Source organism: Nanorana parkeri, unplaced genomic scaffold (assembly GCF_000935625.1).
Source record: "Nanorana parkeri isolate BGI_ZX_2015 unplaced genomic scaffold, ASM93562v1 scaffold2816, whole genome shotgun sequence".
Classification (NCBI taxonomy): domain Eukaryota; kingdom Metazoa; phylum Chordata; class Amphibia; order Anura; family Dicroglossidae; genus Nanorana; species Nanorana parkeri.
Genome location: NW_017309084.1, coordinates 65,366 through 86,725, shown reverse-complemented (window position 1 = coordinate 86,725; position 21,360 = coordinate 65,366).

Here is a 21,360-nt window from a genome sequence, read left to right as displayed (position 1 = left end):
GTATGGGGCTGGAATAGAAAGTCCAGAATTATAAAGGAAGCTTTGTCTGTACAAATCAACTGTTAAAATTTGCCGAGCTCGGTGGATCAGTTGTATTTGCATGGTCCCAGTTATTATAGGAGTTTGGAGGCTTCCCCCGGTGACTTTTTCAAAGTACAAAATTCAGGGCTGGTATTCCTATACTTCAGTAGATTGCAAGTCACCGAATCACTAAATAGTGAGTTATTAACCCTAAACATGTCTCACCACATATGCACATGCTTGTTTTTGGTCAGTGGCTTACTAGGCAGTGAAGAATGATAGAAGTTCCAAGGCATGCTTCTTAAAAAATAAAACAACAGTGACAGCTCCTGTAATAAGTTCAGATGCTTCATGTGTATTGACAACAATCATTTAATCATACAGGACAACTAACCTATACTAACTCACACCAGCCCTTCTAGTAAATGCCAGAGCTCCTAGATTACCCCACCAGGCCTAGAGATGAGTCAGATTTATTGTTTAGGTCATATGAGTTCTCTTATAAGAGAAGGTGCTTGTGAAGTTCTAAATGCAGACAAAAAGTTAAATGAACCTTTCATCAGTATTAGTTTTAAAAGTAGGTTGACACATGCATTATCCATTCTTGCAAAAGCCTTTCAAATATTTCTTTATTTAGAGTGCAAATACTTCTAGTTAATACTTTGTGCTCCTTTTTACTTTTGTTTTATATTGCTGTAGAAAGTACTTTTTTTATTATTTTTTCAGAGAAGCATTTTTGAAGTGTCTAAGAACAAACTATGTCTTGCAATATTTGCACACTTGCATCTATGTGATTGCTGTTTGGACAGGATACTTGTGCAGTTATTAAAATAGTTTGTTTAATTACACATTTTGTATTTGACCTCATGATTTTGTTATGCTACTAAAAAGGTAGGTCTGAAAAACTTGTGTATAGTTGCTTTGAAAGCTAAGAATGTGTGCTTTTATTAAAAAAAGGAAGACCAAAACGTATGTAGATGGTCACAGTAATATCTATATCACACAACAGTACAGGGCATAAAGTAACAGTTTTACATGCAGTTAAATAAATATACAGAGAAACAAGTCAAAGTTGAAAAAGTTTGGACTACACCTTAAAGTTGAATACTGCTTTATATACTTACACCTGTAAATTCTTAGTCACAGACTGTAAGATGGTTTTAAATTATTTTGGGGGACAGTTACCAAATTTGAGGCCTTGCGTAAGATCTTTATAGATATGATGATGTTTTATATATAATACATTACTTCAAGCAGTCTATTTATAAATCTATCACAAAGCCATATGTTTGGAGAATACCATTCGCACTTCATTCCTGCCACTAGATGGAGCCAAGGAGCATAGGAATTTCTCATTCTCCTCTGCGCCATTTTCTCAGCATAGGGCTGGGCAGAAGATTCATAAATGGACCCCTAAATCTCTGAAATTATTCCTAACATGTTAGGTGGCAGGCTAGACTTTTTGTCTAGAAGATTTTGGACTTTTTTTTGTGCTGTTAAGATCAGAAAGGGCAAGTAGGTGTGCCATTTGTTAGGGAACTAACGAATGGCTGTATCTTTGAAGACTTCTATCCAGTTAATGCTTACTTTTTTTGGTGGTCGTTAACATGCATCACTGCTGTAAATAGACTGTTCATTACTGTGTAGTTTTTCCAGTGATCTCAGTCTTTACTAAGCTATTTGTTCTCAATGAAGTCAACACCTTGAGTCAGTTTATCATCCCAACAAGCGGCAGCAGCACCATAGTCAGTAAGTGGATTAGTTTGGTAGAGGAATTCATGGAGGTAGATCTAAACACAGGGGGTTTAACATACCAGGTACTGTTTTACACATTGATTTATTCCTGTCCCATAACTCTCAAATCAGAACAAAATGGTTTGGGTGAGTATTTCAGTTAAAATACAAGTAGATGCACCTAAGGGAATAAATTGGTCTTATTTTGTATAAGTTTGCTCAGCAAAAAGATGTCATGTCTAGGGATTTGCAGTTGGGGAGACACTAGCCTAGTGGTGGTGAACCCAGGGATAGGATTTCTACACTAGGGAAAGGATTCTGAATGTGCTTGTCATTGTTCATCAAGAAATAGGCCAGACTAGTAGTAGTAGTTTCCCCACACAGCAAGTGTCCTTGAAGAGTTACATTAACACACAATTCCGTGTTTTTTAAGGGATTCTTACAAGGTACCAGTACAGAAATAATGTTACTTGCCAGTCACTTGGATGTAATAGCTAACACCTCAAGATGCCTTCGCATTCCTCAGCAAGCCTCTTGACCGTTCTGGGAATCCCATAACCCAGGCTGCAATTTTAAAAAATGTCAACTACATCTAGGAAACTGGCACCTCCCACAGCTCACTATTGATCAGTAAATCCTCTGTTTACAGCAATGAGCCTACAGGGAGGCATGCATTAGCAGGGCCAAGCACTGAATTGCTAAATGCAGTTGGGATTTTTTTAATAGAATACTTCGGATTTCACGTTCCAGTGGCATTTTTAAAAATGCTGAGCTAATGTACAGCACCTGTATGTGTAATGTTCTGCTCAAATGATGAGTTAGTATTTTTATTTTCAATGCAGGATTGCTTTAGGAACACAGCTTGTATGAAAAGAACACCAAAATAAATGGAATTGAGCTAGGACTGGGCATTTGTAACATTATAACCTGTAGTCATCAATGCTGTTGCCTAATAAATTATGTATAGAGCAAGTTATAAAATCAGTAAACTAGTATTGATTAGGTTTACTTGAAAAATATAAATGTACACTATGTACTACAGTTTCACGTCATCAGAAAGCTGTGTTCTAAAACATTTTAAGATTATTTTTTTGGGGGGGTGTTTTAACGATTGTAGGCTGGTTTGATTTGCACGGGTATTATTGTGTTTTTGAATTGTGGTCATTACCATATGTGGTATAAGTATACTTTGGTCAAACATTTTTAGAATTTTATTAGGCTTTTTTTTTAGCACTTTACCTCTGCTACTGTTCCTCATTTCAAGTCACTTTATCACAGTTTGTAAACTCCATGAAAACACATTTTTTTCCTGTACACATATTTTTCCTACAATTGCGCACTTGCTCTATTATTTGTTCTGCTTAAACAGCATTCTATATTTGCTCAGTTAGTGTTTACACCTTTTGAGCTTCGCTGGTTTCTGTGTAACTGTTACATTATGGTGTCCCACTGGCTACTGAAATTGTGTCTTTGTTCTCAGAATACCCAAGTAGAGGCGGCAGCTCGTTGGCTGTCGGCTCAGTTTGTTAGAAGATTTTCTGACTGCCTCCTTTGATCAGCCGATCGAGGGATGCTGGCTGAAAAGGTGCCGACAGCAGCACCCACTGTGCGAAATTTGCATAATTTATGACCAGCTTATGTTTATTTTTCTGACCATGTTTCATGTTAAACCCATATTCAGGATGTTACATGAAACATGGTCAGATTGCACCTCCACCCTCCTGCTCCCCTTCCCCAACTTACCTGAACTGTGGGGTTCTATCTACAGGCTCATGTGGATTTTTTTTTTAATAAAAAGGTATGGCCTCACCCACACAGCTACATCAACCATTTATATATCCTTTGACAGGATCCGTGTATGGAGAAACTATTAGTCCAATTAGTGACCGCAGAAGAAGAAATGTTAGTTCTCAATAGACTACAACTGTGGTCACATCACATTGCTTGTAGTTCATTCATTCTTTCTCCTATCCATGTTACTAAATTTCCATACTGAGGTACGGACATGGACTGGAGAGGTTCTGCAGGAGATCACGGTTGCAGTGCTTTACTGGCTCCAATGCAAAAACATTTAGAAATGTACATTTTAAATTTGTAAGAAAAATGTTTTTCCAAAATTGGGAATTTCCCTTTAAAGCAAACTCAAATGCACTGTGATAAGTTTAATTAGGTTTTGATTATATGTTCCTTTGTACTTAGCCATGCTCTTATAGGACTATGAAGATTACACCTTGCAAAGTAAAGCAGAACTCCAGCCAGACTGATAAAGACACAATTTACATTTAAGTATGAACTGTTTTACCTGCCTGTTATGAATCTGTCCAGTTTCCTGTTTTACCAGCCTCTTTATTGACCATTAACACAGTAAAGACCGCCCTGTGCGCTACTAGCACTGCAAGCTCTTCCCCCGTTTTTTCTGCTTCTAATACCTATAAACACATTAGAAATACATCTGCTGTAAGGTGCATTGTGGAAAGATAATACAAATATATTTCAGGCATTTTACTAGCAGTATAATATAATATTTTTAAATGATTACATATAGTGACTAAAGGTTTATTATAATTGCCTGGAGTTCCACTTTAGATATTAATAAACCATTAATACTGGTATTTTGTTCTGTGTAATCTAATCGTTTTGTCCAGAATGGACCTTCGGTTTACAAAGTGAATTGCAATACTGGTGGCTATAGTCATGTGGATTTTGTTCTGTTATCCAATTTAATTTTAAAGTACAAGTGGTGTTATACACACTGAATAAACTCTGGCTGATCTATTTCCCTAGTGATGTGCCTCAGCTCTCCAAGCATAGAACAGTGTTGCGTCTTCCAACTATAGATCTTAATGTAAACTGCCTGATCATTTGTATGCATGTTCATCCGCTTATCTCAGCAAATCATTTGCCTCCAGCTGTTGTTTTTTTTTTTTAAAGGGCATCCCCTTGACAAACCATGTTACACTCCATAGCACAATGGCACAACTGCATCTTATAAAACTTCTATGACAGCTTTGTGTAATCTCCTCTCTTGTACTACTACTGACGGATTGTGTAAAATCATGATTACCCCCTGCTATGAAATGTAGTTGTTCCATATTAGAAATATTTTCTAGATGCCATGTAAAGCTTCCCTACTCTGATTTGTTTCTGTATTAAAATTCTGTTCAAAATGAACCTGTAGTAAATTAATATGTTCCTGAATCGATAAACGGGATGTAACATATAGTTAATATACTTTGCTTTATGTAGATTTACTGCATATCCAATTATTTTAACTGTGTGCCATCTGTTAATAAACAGGTGTATTTAAAATGTTTGTACAGATTATTATTGTATATATTTGATCCAAAAACTGTTTTAATTCTATTTTATACGACGGACTTGTTAAAGTATTTAATAGTAACAATGTATAATTCCCTAGAAAATGTACTGTTTATAATAGTTATTCCAATAAACCAGTAAACTATCTTTTTGACTAGTATAGTGTTTTATGTGATGTAACTAAATCTGCCTTAAAGAGAAGTTTAACAGCAGTAACAAAATAAATGATATATTTCAGCTATTGGTGGGTGTGGAAGAATTAATGTATGTCTCGCTCAGCTGGTTGGATCTCTGTGCTAAAGTTCCTAATTATTCTCCCCTGCTGTGGCCATTATGAGGGATTTCCACTCTCCCTTCTGGATATTAATGTATTTGATGGTATAGGGAATGCAACAGGAGAAGCTGGAAAATTCCATTCTCCTTGGTAAATAGGAACAGAGCCAGGAAATGGCAAAGAGATCCCACTGATGGAGTATCAAAGACATTCAAGAAACCAGTGGCTGACTGAGCTCACCAGGCTGCATGTATAACTGATACCACAGCAGGACAGATTTCAGGACCATTGTGAATTCTGTTGGGGCTGAGGTGAGCCTGATGGGAAGAGCCACAAATTGGATACGGTGCTCACCTATGGCTCAGTGCAGAAGGCACTGTTGGCCAGGAAAGATAGGCATATGAAAATAACTATTTCAAAAATAAACAATTGCCAGAGGGTTCCCTTGGTTAATAAAAGCCACCACTGAGCAAACGGATTCCACGCTAATTGCTTGTATTTTTATCTATCCTGACTCGCAGTCACAGGATGCAGAGCATGCGGTGCGTGCAGCAGAGCTACATCTATTTTGACAGCCGTCTCCTCCCCTCACTGCTGGGCTCAGGCTCCTGTGACAATGTACGGCCGTCTTCACCCCCCACACCACTCTCCATCCTGATTTGTCAGAGGAGGACGAGCAGGGCGTTTCGGGAGGAGCTCTCCTCCCCCACGCCGCTTGGTCTCTTCTGGCACTTTCTCTCCTGCCTGGGCGCTGCTCTGTGTCACAGGGGACACAGAGCAGTGTCCAGAGGGGAGGAGAGAAACTAGACATGCACCGCAATTTTGTCCGAAAGATGGCACTTTCAGCATTTTGCCAAAAGTGCAATTTTCAACTGAAATATTCCGGCAACCGAAATTTCGGTGCATCCCTAGTGATCTTGGCCAAGTCTGAATGATTGAATGCTGAGGTCATTTTGCGCACGTGCCATTGCACTGATGACTCATTCTGGGGGAGATGTAAACATCAATAGTATGTAATCGGCACTGGCTGCACAATGTTGATATTTACACGACGGCCCTGAGCAGTGGCAGCGGCCAATAGGGTCCAAGTGTGCATGTAAACATTAGCACAAACATCACATGCATACCGCATATGGATAACTTGTTATGACGATCAAAACGGCTGTGTGAATGAGGCCTAAGGGAGAGCCTTTTGTAAAGTAGCCACCGCTCCAAGTCTGCTCTGCTGATGGACTACAATCTCAAATTTAGTTTACTAATTTGTATTAAGATTGTAGTCCATCGCGAGAGCAAGCTTGGAGCAGTGGCTACTCTACAACACGCACAGGGACTATAGAGAACAAAAGTAGCCACCCTCCAGAAGGAAGGACAGTGTCTGCACCAATTCAAAGATGCTTTGAGGATCTACAGCCGAGTAATACACAAATAAGATACATTTTTGTTAATAGTTAAAGTACTGGAATGCATTTTATAGATTTAACTCCTGAGTTTAGTGTCACTTTAAGATTTAAAAAAAAAAATATTTTCCTGCACCCTTTGATGTGGGTGTTTATTTTCTGAAGCACATTGTAGGATTAGTATTGCGTGAAAAAAGTACATTTATGCTAATCTTTTCATGTGCTTTCATGGTATTTAGTGAGCCCTGTGTGCATTCCCAAGTACTTTGTAAATGCAATAATGAGATTATTGATATCTTATCAATGGATTTTTAATATACTTTAAACCACATAAATGTGGACCTATTCTTAGGTCTGTGGGCCATTTTTCAATTGTCATTAGTATGTATATTTTGATTAGGGCCATTAAAGGTATAATTAGAATGGGCATACATATTAAACTCAAGATGGAAAGGCTTGGAAGCAGGAGATTCCGTGGCGTGCATATAATCTAGCTTGAAAAAGGAGTTTAACAACACTGGGGTTTTGCAGAGTAGCAAGGCCTGGTGCACATCATTTAGCATCCTTTCCAGGGACACGAAACCTGAGTTAGCCCCTCCACCTGAAATGGACTTGAAATTTCGACAAAGCTTAGGAAAAATTGACTCTCCTACCATTGCCATTTGCTGTCTTGCCCCTAATTAAACGTCATCCACTCACAAATATTAGTAACAATGGGAACCCCTCTAACTTGTGTTTATGTTGCTGGGTGGTCCACCAATTCAGATTTAGTAAAGCCTGCAGAGCACTGTGGTTTTTGACTGGTTAGACAGCAGCACATGATGTCACCAGCAAACATACAATTCTATTATCAGATATGTCTTTGTGTATGAAGAACATATAGTGTTCATAGAATTGTTCAAGACTCGTGGATTGCCTCAATACAGGCTCGTTGATAGAATTGTTGAAATGAAATATAAAAGCAGATTTTATAACAGTGGCGTAAAAGAGGATGCGCAGGTTTCTGAAGATTTGTAATATCTTTTACCAACTATGATTGAAGGGCAGAGAAGTAACTCCTTCCGTAAATTAAGACATTTAATGTATGCTCAGATTTGTGGGTTGCTTTTTTTAGCATAATATGTTTATTTTAAAGCTGAACATCATCAAATTAAAGAAAAACAATATGTGATTGCTAAAAAAAATTATAAACTGCTAATGGCATCAGACATCTGTGTTTATGCTGACTTTGAAGTTCTACCATTGTAAAGAAAGAATGGCAGACAGAGGACTTTCAGTTTGTTACTAACGCATGTCCAATCAATAAGCAACCCGGGAACCAAGGAATTCCGTTGTCTGTCTGACACCACATCCCCTCTGACTCACCACACTCTTAAGTTGTGGGACACCTTGAATAATAGGGATGCTTTTGCTTCTCCGCTGTCTCCCTTGGGGGGTTTCCAGTGGTCTCTCTCTGGTGAACACCTTTCTTCAAACACTGGAACTTGCAGGGAGAATTCAGATGTAGTAAATTTATTAGGCAGTATAAATTGATGCCCTTAGATGAGGTTAGGGAAATATATAGGTGCTTTCCTATGAATGAATGGTGGCACAGGCAATTGCAATACTTCTTTGGCAGCACAGGCTCTAATCTTAGACCCATGTCCTCCCTCACTCCATTTGAATCTCTATGTGCAGCCTCCGAATCCGCTTGTAGACTTGTCTCCCTCTTCTATAGAATGCTTTTATCAATGCTGTCCCAGAGCAACTTAAAACCCACTTCCACCTTTGCTGTTGTATTTTTTAAAAATACATATGCCATCAATGTACACAGAGTGCATATGAATCAGGCATATGCAGATGCTGTATATGAGCACAGAAAGTTAAATTTTTTGTTAGCTTTCCTCTTCATATGATTTTGGAAATGGCTGTCTATGTGCTTTGCAAGCAATATGTGTATATTACAAATGATCTCTGCTCCCCCTATGCATTAGTATTCATAGTGGCAAACCCTTCTCCTGGCAGTGTATTGTTTGCAAAGGCAGAGGCGATATTTACTGATCGTGTCACAATATAATCGTGTCACATCTGACCCTGGTGTCAGACTGAGTTTCCTGTGGAGAAAATGTTTAATTTCTAGGATTCTGGCCTAAAACTTCATGAAAGAAAATGAAGAAAGCCTGCAATGTGAGCCATGTAAATGTGCAAATGTATACATCATCACTGCACCTCTTTTATTACCACAATAAATGCTAATCACATACCAAGGTGGACTTTAAGTTTCATTCAGGAATGAGAGGTAAACCTGGGTTGTCAGTTTACCAAACCCTGCTAACCCATATCTTTTGCTTTACACATAAATATTCTGCTGATTCCAAGCTGCAGGAAACCTGCTATATACTTCTAACCCGTTGCTATTGAACCCCTTCAAGCCTTAGGACTATGTATTCAACTGTGTCCCCTCTGTGTTTGAGAGGGTGTGGTCAAACCGGAACTTCACTGCATGTTTGGCGGGAATGCCCCAAGATCTAGCACTTCTGGCAGGGTGTCCGGATGCAGATGAAGCTCATTTTAGATATTGATATACCAAATTTTGGAAACAGACCAGGGTTCCTACTAGATTGGATTGATAAGGTGAAGGGTATACAAGATTCTGACGAGTAGGTAGCCACATGGCAAAACAAATATGGCAAATTATATGCTAAATGGGCTGTCCGGATACACTATATTTTCACCCTCACCCCAGACTCACCTGACTAAATAGAGAGATTGTGGATTCTTTGTTACACCATGGTTTCATCCCTGAAGCATTTGGGGGGTAGCAATGTGACTCTTCATTGGCACTAAATCTTTTGCTCCTTAGCCCCATGGTTGTGAACAACCTATATGTTTTTTGGTCTTAATATTGGTTAGTTCATTCTTTGTTGTCTCGATTATTCTGGCCTCCTGCTGGGGTGGGAAACTCCCCTTGTATCCGGGGGTGTTGCCTCTGAGATGGTTGGTAAAATTCTCTTACTGTCTTGCGTGATTCTTATTTTGAAATGCCTAACACAATGCCTTTATCTTATGCTTTTATTTTATTGTTTATATGTATGTCTTTATAAATAAAAAACAAGCAGGGGGCAGGAAAGCGATGCTGCTTTTTTTTTTGTAATAAAAATATTGATGTCACCCCGGGTGTTAGGAGTGTGTGAATACCAAAGCGACTGAACAGGATTACAAATATCTTGGCACACGTGTATTTAAATCTTTGAGTTTAGTTTTATTTATGTGAGTGTCATTGGGGCTTGCTCCCCATACCAATTTACATATTACAGAATTCTATTTTTACTTTTAGTTTTTGCAGTCTCTTTTTTTATTTCCTGAAACTCAACATGGTTGAAAAAACCTTTTAGAATTGAATTTTTTATAATTATGCTGTATAGAGCAACTCCTCAAAGGGAGTAAGCAGGTTGGTTCCTTGCTCTTTATTTTGTCTTTTGAGCCCCTTTAAAGTACAATTGTAATAAAAAAAAAAAAAGAGAAAGGCTAACTGTTCAGTTTCTTTTTTTTGGTAGTCATCTGTATCTCATACAAGTATTAGAAGAAGGCTGAAGCGCAAGAGAAAAAATATGAGGCAGAGGTGTAAATGCCAGCACAGCAGCTGATGCTGGATCATTCCATTTCAGAGCGGCAATTAAGCCTTCTGTAACAACTGCTGCTGGATCTTGGCACTTCTCTCCTATGAAGAAATTCCCTTTATGGCTGTTTGTACTTCTTTAGCAGATGCATAAATTCTCTCAAGTGACAAATACTTTCTCTTGGCCTAATCTTTACAGTACGATGGTCATAATATTTTTTATCTTTATTGTTCTTGCTTTAAAAAGCTTATTTACAAACAACTTGATATATTTTTCTAATTTGTGACACTCAAAAATGGAAACAAATATTTACTTTTCATCTCCTTCTGTCTTGGTAATAAATGTAACAGAAAACATTAACATGACATATTTCTATCGTTTTTTAAGACATTTAAGTTAATGTAGTTATACATTTTGAAGGGAAAAAGTGTGACAAGTCTATTACCCTTTGTAGTGTATCCATCTGACAATGGCAAAAAGAGTTCTCAAAGGGGATCTTTAAAACTGTCATAACTTTCCACACTGTAAGTTATTAAGTTATGGTTGTGGACTGGGGGGGGGGGAAGGTAAAGAAGGCCACGGTCATTAGAGGGACCTTGGCTATAGGGTATGCTGGGCCACAGTTTGGCCCCAGGACTTCTACAGGAGTATTGTCTCTACCTCCTTAAGGACCTGGACTGCCGCATATTCTGCAGAGATGTCCAGAACATGGCTATATTGTCTTTCAGGGGTGACATATAACCAAAAATTACAAATCCTTTGGTAAGTTAAACAGTTCACATATATGTATTTTATTATTGCAGTGCAATTAAAGTACAATTTCCTCTGCAAAGTAAAAAGCCTTTTTGCCTTTAGTAAATCAAACCCACTGTGTCAAAATACATTTGTTTTGAAATCTCTCTCATATACACATATATATTACTTGGGCTGTGTTGTTTTCCGTTTAACCATAGTACTCTTGGAGTAATTTGTCATATTAAATGTGTAATTAAAAAACAATAAGTGATCTTTCAGTTTTAGTTACAGTTCAGTGAGCTGAAAAACCAACTGGCTTATTATATCTCTTCAGAACTCCAGCAGCGACATCTCCACGCTATATTTCAACCATATTGTGGCACTTTACAGGCAGAGTGCTGCAAAATGACATGCACAATACAAATGTCACTGGGTGGTTAGGTAACTATAGAGCTTGAAATCATGAAATGACAGTCACCAAAATCCCTAAAAAGATGTATTGACTCATGAGAACATGTGAAATAGTAAAATCAAAGCATAAACCAAATAAAATGTACTAAGACTAGACAATGTGGACATTTAGATCCTCAATACAGAATTGGATAGGACTTTTGAGATGAGAGAACAAACCACAATACAATTGAACCAGTTTTAAAAGAATTTAAAAAACTTTTATTGACATGAAAACATTAAAATATCCATGAACACTAATAAAAGAAAGTCACCATTGTTGGCAGAGGATTATCAGAGTCTTAAAAAGCAAGGCTAATTAATTGCATCTATTTGTACAAAACCCATATGGTATTTAACCCTAGATATTCTAGAATGATTTCACCAATGTTCAATAATGCCACCTTCAACGCGTTTCACATCATGGCTTCATCAGGAAGGTGAGTGAAGTAACCTATGGTTCACAAATACCAGATTGTTAATACAACATATTCACATATGGAGATTACAACAACACCTGTACCCATAATCACTTAGTTTTAGGTATTGTATTACAGTCCAAGTGTTTAGGTAATAATCTTCTATTTAAAAACCAGTGGGAGATGCTGCCACCCCAACAAAGAACCCTCAGGCACAGGGAAAGGTTAGATAACTGGAGAAATGCACCTCCAATATCTAAAAGTAACACATTCACGTCAGTATGGAGTTGTAATCAAATAGTATGTTAATTTATTTTTAGCCATAGATTAAATGAAGCTGAAGCTCACGTTAACCGGACAGGAAACTGGAGTTCCCAGAAATCCAGCCTATTCCCACATATGACTTGGTTGAATAACACTGCAAACAACACAATGTTGCCCTCACTATCAGAATTCATAAGAAAATGGTAGTTATTTATGTTAATGATATTGTGATTTCCATATGTGAATATGTTGTATTAACAATCTGGTATTTGTGAAACATAGATTACTTCACTCACCTTCTTGATGAAGCGATAATGTGAAACGTGTTGAAGGTGGCATTATTGAACATTGACAAAATCACTCTATAACATCTAGTGGTTAATACCATATGAGTTTTGTACAAATATTAATATCACAGCTCACACATATTACTACTTGATATGTGTGACCTGCATGAATCCAGAAGAGTAAGGACAGGTGAGATTACTATTTAAGAGGCCATCTAAGCCCAACCTGCATCAGGCAGTTTTGCCAAGCACAGTACAATGGAATGCCACACTTGCCAATAGCAGAAGTCAATGGCATCATTTATGGATCCTTTAGTGCACATGTGTCAAAATCAAGGCCCAGGGGCCGAATCCGGCCCACCAGGCCATTTCCTAGACTTCTACTTTCAGATCTAGGTATTAAGTTATTACTAAAACCAGTGATAATGGAATGCAGATGCAATTATGATAAAGATTAGATACATTTATATAGCTGTCAGGCCCTTTGAGGGCAACCATAATCTTGATGCGGCCCGCGATTAAATTGAGTTTGACACCCCTGCTTTAGTGGAACTGATCAGAGAATAGTACTGGCTCTTCTTTAATAGTGTTTAAGGACCGATCAGTCTGGCCAAACTATACTAATACTACATTTGGAAACATTTTAGAATCTAGCTGTCACACTGTTGCTGATTGACCTGACCATCACAATATTGCTCATCCAGTGAGTATCCATTTACATCACATTACTTCAAAACAATGCTCTGCGTGTAGATTTAAAATAATTTCACTACAGTGTGCAAGAGCTTCCTTTTTACAATAGTTGCCAATCTGACTTATATCCCTTTCTACTGAATAAATGGATGATTATCTTGTTACACTCCCCACTTCTTGATGGCACTCATATGTTTGGACCACAACAAAAGGCATCATATAAGAATAAGGTGCCATTATGGGTCTCATACAACTGATTCTGCACCAGCTTACAGCAAACCTGTCAAAAAAGACAAATGGAGGCTTCCAATGCTGACCTATAAAATTGCTAGTCACCACCCTAAATGGTTAGGAAATATTCCAAAAGGACAGTATGTCAGGATTAGACGTAATTGCACTAACGATGAAGACTACATTGCACAATCTAATCTTTTTTTCACATATATGACACATGTTCTTTGAAGATTTTTGTTTATTTATTTAATAAGGTTCATGTATGACACGCCTTTTATGACACCTGCTGACACATTTTATAACGTACTATAAGTTTTTACACAAATATTTATTATATATACACTGTTTCACGATTGCTTGACACGGAGGTGACACCATATGATCCCTACCGTTATCTAATTTCCTGAAGGGCATTTAGCGCTGTACACTTAATTACACCTATAAAATTGCTAGCTGCATAGCTGTTATGTTGATCTACTGGCTTCAGTATTTCTGAGTTACTGACCCAGTATAAGTATACATATGAGTAAAATCTATGTAAAGACATAAATCTTGAACTGCATACTTGCTCCAGATTAGTGATTCAGAAGATATTGGAAGCCAGTGGGTAACTATGACAACCAGGCAACCATCATTTTCAGAAGGAGAGGGCAGCAATTTCATTCTCCATGTTTATCTCATGTAGGTTTAGTTTAACTCTGTACAGTCATTAGAGAACTAAGTATAGTTGTCTACTTTCCAGCTGTTTGTGTTATAATAATTTACATTGAATGCAAAGTAAAGTATCTTCAGTGATGACATATTATACCTATTATTGCAGCATTTATCCTAACCACTTCAGTTCTCACACCTGTATACCCCCCTGTGGATCAACAAAGCTTTTACATTCCTACTATGTGCCTGTTTATTCAGCAATACCTTTGTCATTACATAGGATAACAAAGTAATACATATTTTTTTTAGGATGAACAAGGCTTTCTTTTGGTGATATTTATTTTTTATACAATTCATGCCAACAAAAGTAACAAAACTTTTTTTAAAAAAAGGTAAATTTCTCCTACTTTGATCAGTGTTAGATTACCACAAAAAATAGAGTTACTGTAGATGTCACCGCTCCCCGCAGGGATTCCCCTCTCCGATCCTCCAGCACTGACTGGAGGAAAGGATGGGGGAGGGGGTGGGCACAACTGGCTCTGCCTCTAGATAGGCAGAGCCCACTGTCAATCAGCCAGCTGGGTGGATCGCGACAGTATTGTCGGGATCCGTCCCGACTGCAGCGCTCTCAGTATATAGTGAGCAATAGCCCGCTATATACTGACCTTTGGGTCACTGGAGGAGGTTAGTATATGTCCTCCCGTGACCCTAAAGAGAACTATTGGCTAAAAAGGTTACCCCATACTTCTCTTTTAATGTTAAGAGAAAATAAAAAACTGAAGGAAAATATTAGCTAAGGGGAGTGTCAGAACTGGATGCAGACACCTTAGTCAGAGTACATAGTGACAAATTGCTTCACCTTTAGCAGCCGCTTTTCCCATAAGGCAATATATGCCTACTGGTACGTGGATGCCCACAGGACTTAGACCATAGTATATATCTGGCTAAAAATGTCACAGGGGGCCCCCATGAACAAACGAGTAGTACTGACTGGTGACAAGGCATAAGGCGAACAGTACACAAGAGAGAAGAGAGGAATAGGTAGCAAGATACAACACAAGACTATGATACAGGATCACAAAAGGACTGTGATACAAGACAGGAACTTATACAAGGTACAAGACTGTGATACAAAATCAGGATAAGTACAAGCCAAGACTAGGACACAAGATATACAAGAGCAGGATACAGGCTTGTGTAGAGAGAACTAGACTGAGCTATCACAAGCCCCGAGTCCTTAAAGCACCACTAACCAATTCCCAGGCTAAGAGGGGCATATAGCCAGGCTAATTAGCCTGATCAGCCCACAGCTGACTGAGGGTATGTGGCCTCAAGCAACCACCAGAGGGAGCTGAGAGGTTGCGACAGGCATAGGAGCATTTGACATGCTCCTAACGGAGAAGGGGAAGAAGGAGTTAATTAGGGCAAGCTAGGGGTAAAAAAAAAAAGGTTAAATAGATTTTTTTAACTTATCAGCCTGCTTTATACTAATTATTAGATACTTTGTATATCTGTATTACATCTGAACAGTGTTTATAAACACTGTCTCAGAATGTAAATTTTGTTGACAGCTGCTGCTGTAATAACTGCTGTATTTATACACAGCCGGTAAATGGAAACACAGAGTTATAGCATGGGCGAGGGATAGAGCATGCTTCACCCAAAGAGATAAAGAGAGGGAATAATTGCCTTTTGCTATACCCTGACAAGACAAAATGGCCAGCGCAGCCCCAACGCATCTGGCGGGAATGGACCCTTAACAAAAAGATTAAATCAAGTTGATCTAAACAAATACAGTTATGTATTTACATCTCAGAATGTATAGGTTGAAATTTTGCAATGATATGAGAACAAAATATTTTGTATTTCCTACTTTGTTTTGAAGGTCTCTTTTCTTCCCTATAAAATATGTTTTAGAAAATAAACATTGAAAACTGGAAAGTAATATTTTGAAATTGGTTGTCAAAGGACAAAACAAAGTTCTTATTTCAGATGTTTGATAATTGAGCTAGTTGGAAATATAAAATGTATCACTCAAGCTAAAAAAAAAAAATCCCTCAACAGCCTCACCTATACCAGTTGTGTAGTGTAAAAATATCTAACGTAAATAAAAATGAATTACAGTGAAGATGATGCAGTGCTCTATTCTGTAGTCAAAAATACCTCATGGACACTATTATATAACTACAAATATTGACAGTGTAATCTTTCAAAACCCTGACTTAATAATACACTTGTCACAGTTCAGCTGCAGACTTGCAGCTGAGCTGTTACTTGTAGTTCTACAAGTATGTACATATCTCCTACCCCTGGTTCTGCAGGCATGCAGGGCTGTACTGGTGCTTGTAGTCCTCCAGGCATGTGCTCTACACCTGACTTACACTTGCACCTGTCTGCACGCTTTAGGTGTCGGCCGACCTCTCCTGCTGTTTCTTATGTAGTTTCTCAGCCAATCAGTGCAGTCTGCTTGTGGCCAATCCTGTGGATCCTCCCTCTTCCTGTCTCTATTTAAACTCAGGGCAGCGAACGGCACGCTGCGAACTTTAATGGCATCCCAGTCTTAGTCAGTAGGGTTCAATATTGAGCTGGCCCACCCTTTGCAGCTATAGCAGCTTCAACTCTTCTGGGAAGGCTGTCCACAAGGTTTAGTAGTGTGTCTATGGGAATATTGTGAGGTCAGGTACTGATGTTGGACGAGAAGGCCTGGCTTGTAGTCTCCGCTCTAATTCATCCCAAAGGTGTTCTATCGGGTTGAGGTCAGGAATCTGTGCAGGCCAGTCAAGTTCCTCCACCCCAAACTCACTCATCCATGCCTTTATGGACCTTGCTTTGCGCACTGGTGTGCAGTCATGTTGGCACAGGAATGGTCCCAGCCCCAAACTGTTCACACAAAGTTGGGAGCATGAAATAGTCCAAAATGTCTTGGTATGCTGATGCCTTAAGCGTTCCCTTCACTGGAACTAAGGGGTCAAGTGCAACCCCTGAAAAACAACCCCACACCATAATCCCCCTTCCACCAAACTTTACACTTGGCACAATGCAGTCAGGAAAGTACCGTTCTCCCGGCAACCGCCGTACCCAGACACATACATCGGATTGCCAGACAGAGAAGAGTGATTCGTCACTCCAGAGAACACGTCTCCACCTCTCTAGAGTCCAGTGGTGGCGTGCTTTACACCACTGCATCCGACGCTTTGCATTGCACTTGGTGATGCAAGGCTTGGATGCAGCTGCTGGGCCATGGAAACCCATTCAATGAAGCTCTCTATGCAATGTTGTTGTGCCAATCTGAAGGCCACACGAAGTTTGGAGGTCTGTAGCTATTGACTATGCAGACAGTTGGCAACTTCAGAGGACTGTGTGCTTCAGCATGCGCTGACCCCGCTCTGTCATTTTTCGTAGCCTACCACTTTGTGGCTGAGTTGCTGTTGTTCCCAGTTGCTTCCACTTTGTTATAATACCTGTAACAGGTGACCGTGGAATATTTAGTAGCAAGGAAATTTCACGGATGGACTTATTGCACAGGTGGCAACCTATCACGGTACCACACCTGAATTCACTGAGCTCCTGAGAGCGACCCATTCTTTCACAAATGTTTGTAGAAGAAAAGTGTGACGATCAAGTCCATGGTAGACGAAACAAGTTGAGGGAGGGTTGTGACATCATCATGCTACTCTTTGACTGCAGTGATGGATTTCTATGTTGTTTGTTTTTTCTTGGAATGGCACTGATGTGATTTCCTGTGGGTAGAGGGTTTAAAGGTTTATAGTTTACTATTGTATGCGTTTATATGCATTTTAGGACAGTTCCAAACGCATATGAATTAATGAATTCACTTTAGCTGTGTTTAGAGAAAATAGAATTCTGTGCATCCAGGGGCAGATAAGATACTCTGAACACATCTAAACACACATCAATACATGTAATTGAGCATGCATAGCAGTCTTATTCACACTGGCATTGATAAACCTGTGATTATATGGGTTTATAGGCTCTTATAGGACATGTCTAAATCCATATGATTTTGTAATGGTATGATTTACACTTTGCATTTAGCTGCGTTCAGGTCCATTCAATTTATCTGTGTTTAGAGAAAATACAACTCTGTGCATCCAGGGGCAGATTAGATGCAGGAGAACTTATTCTGGGGAGCGTACATTTTTGATAATTTCAAAGCCCCAGGTGCCAGAAGATTCACACAGAATTGACACATTGTGAAGCATAAGTGAGGAAGTGAAGGATTGCACTGGGACATTCAGAAGGAACAGTTTCTGGGATGTAGACACTGAGTTCTATCTGGTTCAGCGTAAAAGGAATCCTTTCCTAGAGAAACATAGGGCTGTCATTACCTCTTCTCATGCTGCAATTAATAGATAACTTGCTGTATTCCCTTAGTACTTGGCATCACTTCATGTGCCTGATCCAGCCATCAACCTTTCTGAGGACCCATGCCCTTCAGAAGTCATACATAAGATTCTGAGAGCCCTAGCTGCCAGAAGATTCACATAGAATGGACATGCATTGTGATAGGGCTGCCATTATTGCTTTGTATTATGCAAATGTTTCTTCAAAACTTTTTGCCATTTGCTTGGACCAAGTATGCAAATAAGGACACCTGACTATGCTTTGATTATTCTGATTTGCTTTCCTGTTGTAGGTCAGTGGCTCAAACAAAACTGAACCCAATTAATCAGTGTAATTGCCTGAGAACTAGCATCACCAGAAAGAGATTGGCAATTGGAGCCCCCATATATCTTTTAGAAAAGATTTCCTTGAAGTTCTGCTGAGGCAGTATGTAATTTCTGCTTTGCATATACTGGCAGCCAATAGATGGAGCTGTAAATCTACATCTTCAGATAACATTTTATCTTTCGGTTGTAGTCTCACTTAAAATGTCAAAGAATAGAAATAGAAGAAGTTTAAATGAATTTGCCCGAACACTTACCCTTCGCTCCTTTGCACATTTTTTCCCCTAGCGCTTTGCTTTTTTCGATCTTAAATGAAATGTAGCTTCTTGTTTAATATGGTATGCGTTCTCAGTGAATGAGTAAGAAGAATGTTATGGACACAATTAACCCAGCGTGTAAGCTATAATTGTATCTCTTCCTGGCTCTACACAAACATCTGATTTCTAGCTGTTTCTCAGAATGAAATCTCTCAATGTTCTATGATCAACATGTTTATTAGAAATATGTATCTCTGTGCTGTCCTTTGCTTAGTGAGCAATTTGAATTAGAAAAGCTCTCAGGGGTGTGAATATATTACTCTGATGTGAGGCCAGAAAACAAGCGCAATTATACATTCAGTCAGTGAATATTGTGCCCTAATATAAACGTTAATTCATGCTATGGTTAAAGAAAATCTGTACTACAAGAAATACAGACGGTGTGAAAATACTCTGGGCTGCTGTGCTTTTAGCACTTTTTGAGTTGCTGACCTGCAACAAGCATGCAGATTAGGACTGTCTGAATGAAGTCAAATCTCCGGATCTGCTTTTTTCAGGTATGTGTTTCACAGTACTGACACAATTGAATCAGCTTGGTAACCAGGGAACTAGTATTTTAAGATGGAGAAGTCAGCTATGGCATTGTATTTCATAGACAGGTTCCCTTTAATGCCCTAAAGTGTATTCCAAGGATGCATCAATACAATTTTTTCAAGACCAAGTACAAGTACTGTTCCTCAGGTACTTGTTAATACCAATTACTGATACTTTTTTTATAAAGTGACGTGACATTTGACGTGAAGTTTTGTGACGTGACATGAAGTTTCTTTATAATTATGAAGAACTGTAACTTAATTCATGATTATACGCCACTGGAGAATGGCAACCGGCTATAGAGAACTACAAATCCCATGAAGCCATGATTATACAGCACTGGAGAATGGCAACTGGCTATAGAGAACTACAAATCAGCCATCCATGATTATTCAGCAATGGAGAAGGGCAACCAGAAATCATGGATTGGTGAGATTTGTAGTCCTCTTTAGCCAGTTGCCATCCCCCATTGCATTTGATTGGCACTGTGACAAACACCAATAGGAAAAGAACAACAGGCAGCCGCAGTATAAAAGTTTATTTACCTGCTCTCAGGAGAGTATGGCAGGCTCCAGAAGGGCTGCGAGGGTCACTCAGAAGTGCTGTGGTGTATCTCCGGGCGTTCACCAGGGCTACAATTGGGTTTCACCAAGACTGCATTCTGGTCTCACCAGGGCTGCATTCACGTCTCACCTAGGCTATGTTTGAGTCTGACCAGGGCTCCATGCTTGACTCACCAGGACTGCGTTTGGGTCTCACCAGGGCTGCATTCGCGTCTTACCTAGGCTATGTTTGGGTCTGACCAGGGCTCCATGCAGGACTCACCAGGGCTGAGTTTGGGTCTCACCTAGGCTATGTTTGGGTCTCACCCAGGCTATGTTTGGGTCTGACCAGGGCTCCATGCAGGACTCACCAGGGCTCCATGCAGGACTCACCAGGGTTGCATATGGGTCGCTCCAATGCTGTGTTTAGGTCTCACCAGGGCTGTTCTTGCGGGTGCCGGGCGTTTTGCTCTTCAGGGCTGTACGGGTGGGTGTGGGGCTGTCCAGTGCTGTGCTGGTCTCCGGAAGGAGAAGGAGTATATGTGTGGCTGGACCGTCACTGTCAAAGACAGCTGCCGGAAGGTCCCAAGCAGGCTACCTGAAGTCCCCAGCAAGAGCGGGACCTCAGGCAGTCGAATCTATTAAAAAATTTAAAGCGCCAGTAACAGCACTATGTTTCGGGGCATTTTCACGCATACTTGAAATACCCAGTATAAGGATACCTATATTAGTATTGGTGCATCCCTAGTGTATTCAAATGCAAGAATAGATTGTTAATGTCTTGCAAGCTACCAGTGCTCAGATGTGGTGGCCACAATAATTCTTTTCATCCTTTATTCCATTATTTTCACCCAGTGATCCTCTCAGTAGCACACTTTCTCTCCTAGGGTAAAAATGCTTACTGTACTTTATCAATAGAAGAACAGTGTTGCCACCCTAGGAAAAGAAACACCTACCCTCTGCTGTTCTCAATAGCATAGGGCAGATGTGTTCTGTAGTACACAGAGGTAAATTGGGCAGGGCTGATACAACTATTTGAGGTTTCAATGCAACAGAAGCATAATGCACAGGGCGTTACAAGATCACTAGATTTCTGGCAGGATTAACCAGTTTAGGCTGGAATCTTGGTTTGTGTAAGTTTAGCCAAGGTATCTTTTATTGCTCGTTATGGTGCCAAACTTGACAGTTTTACTGTACATC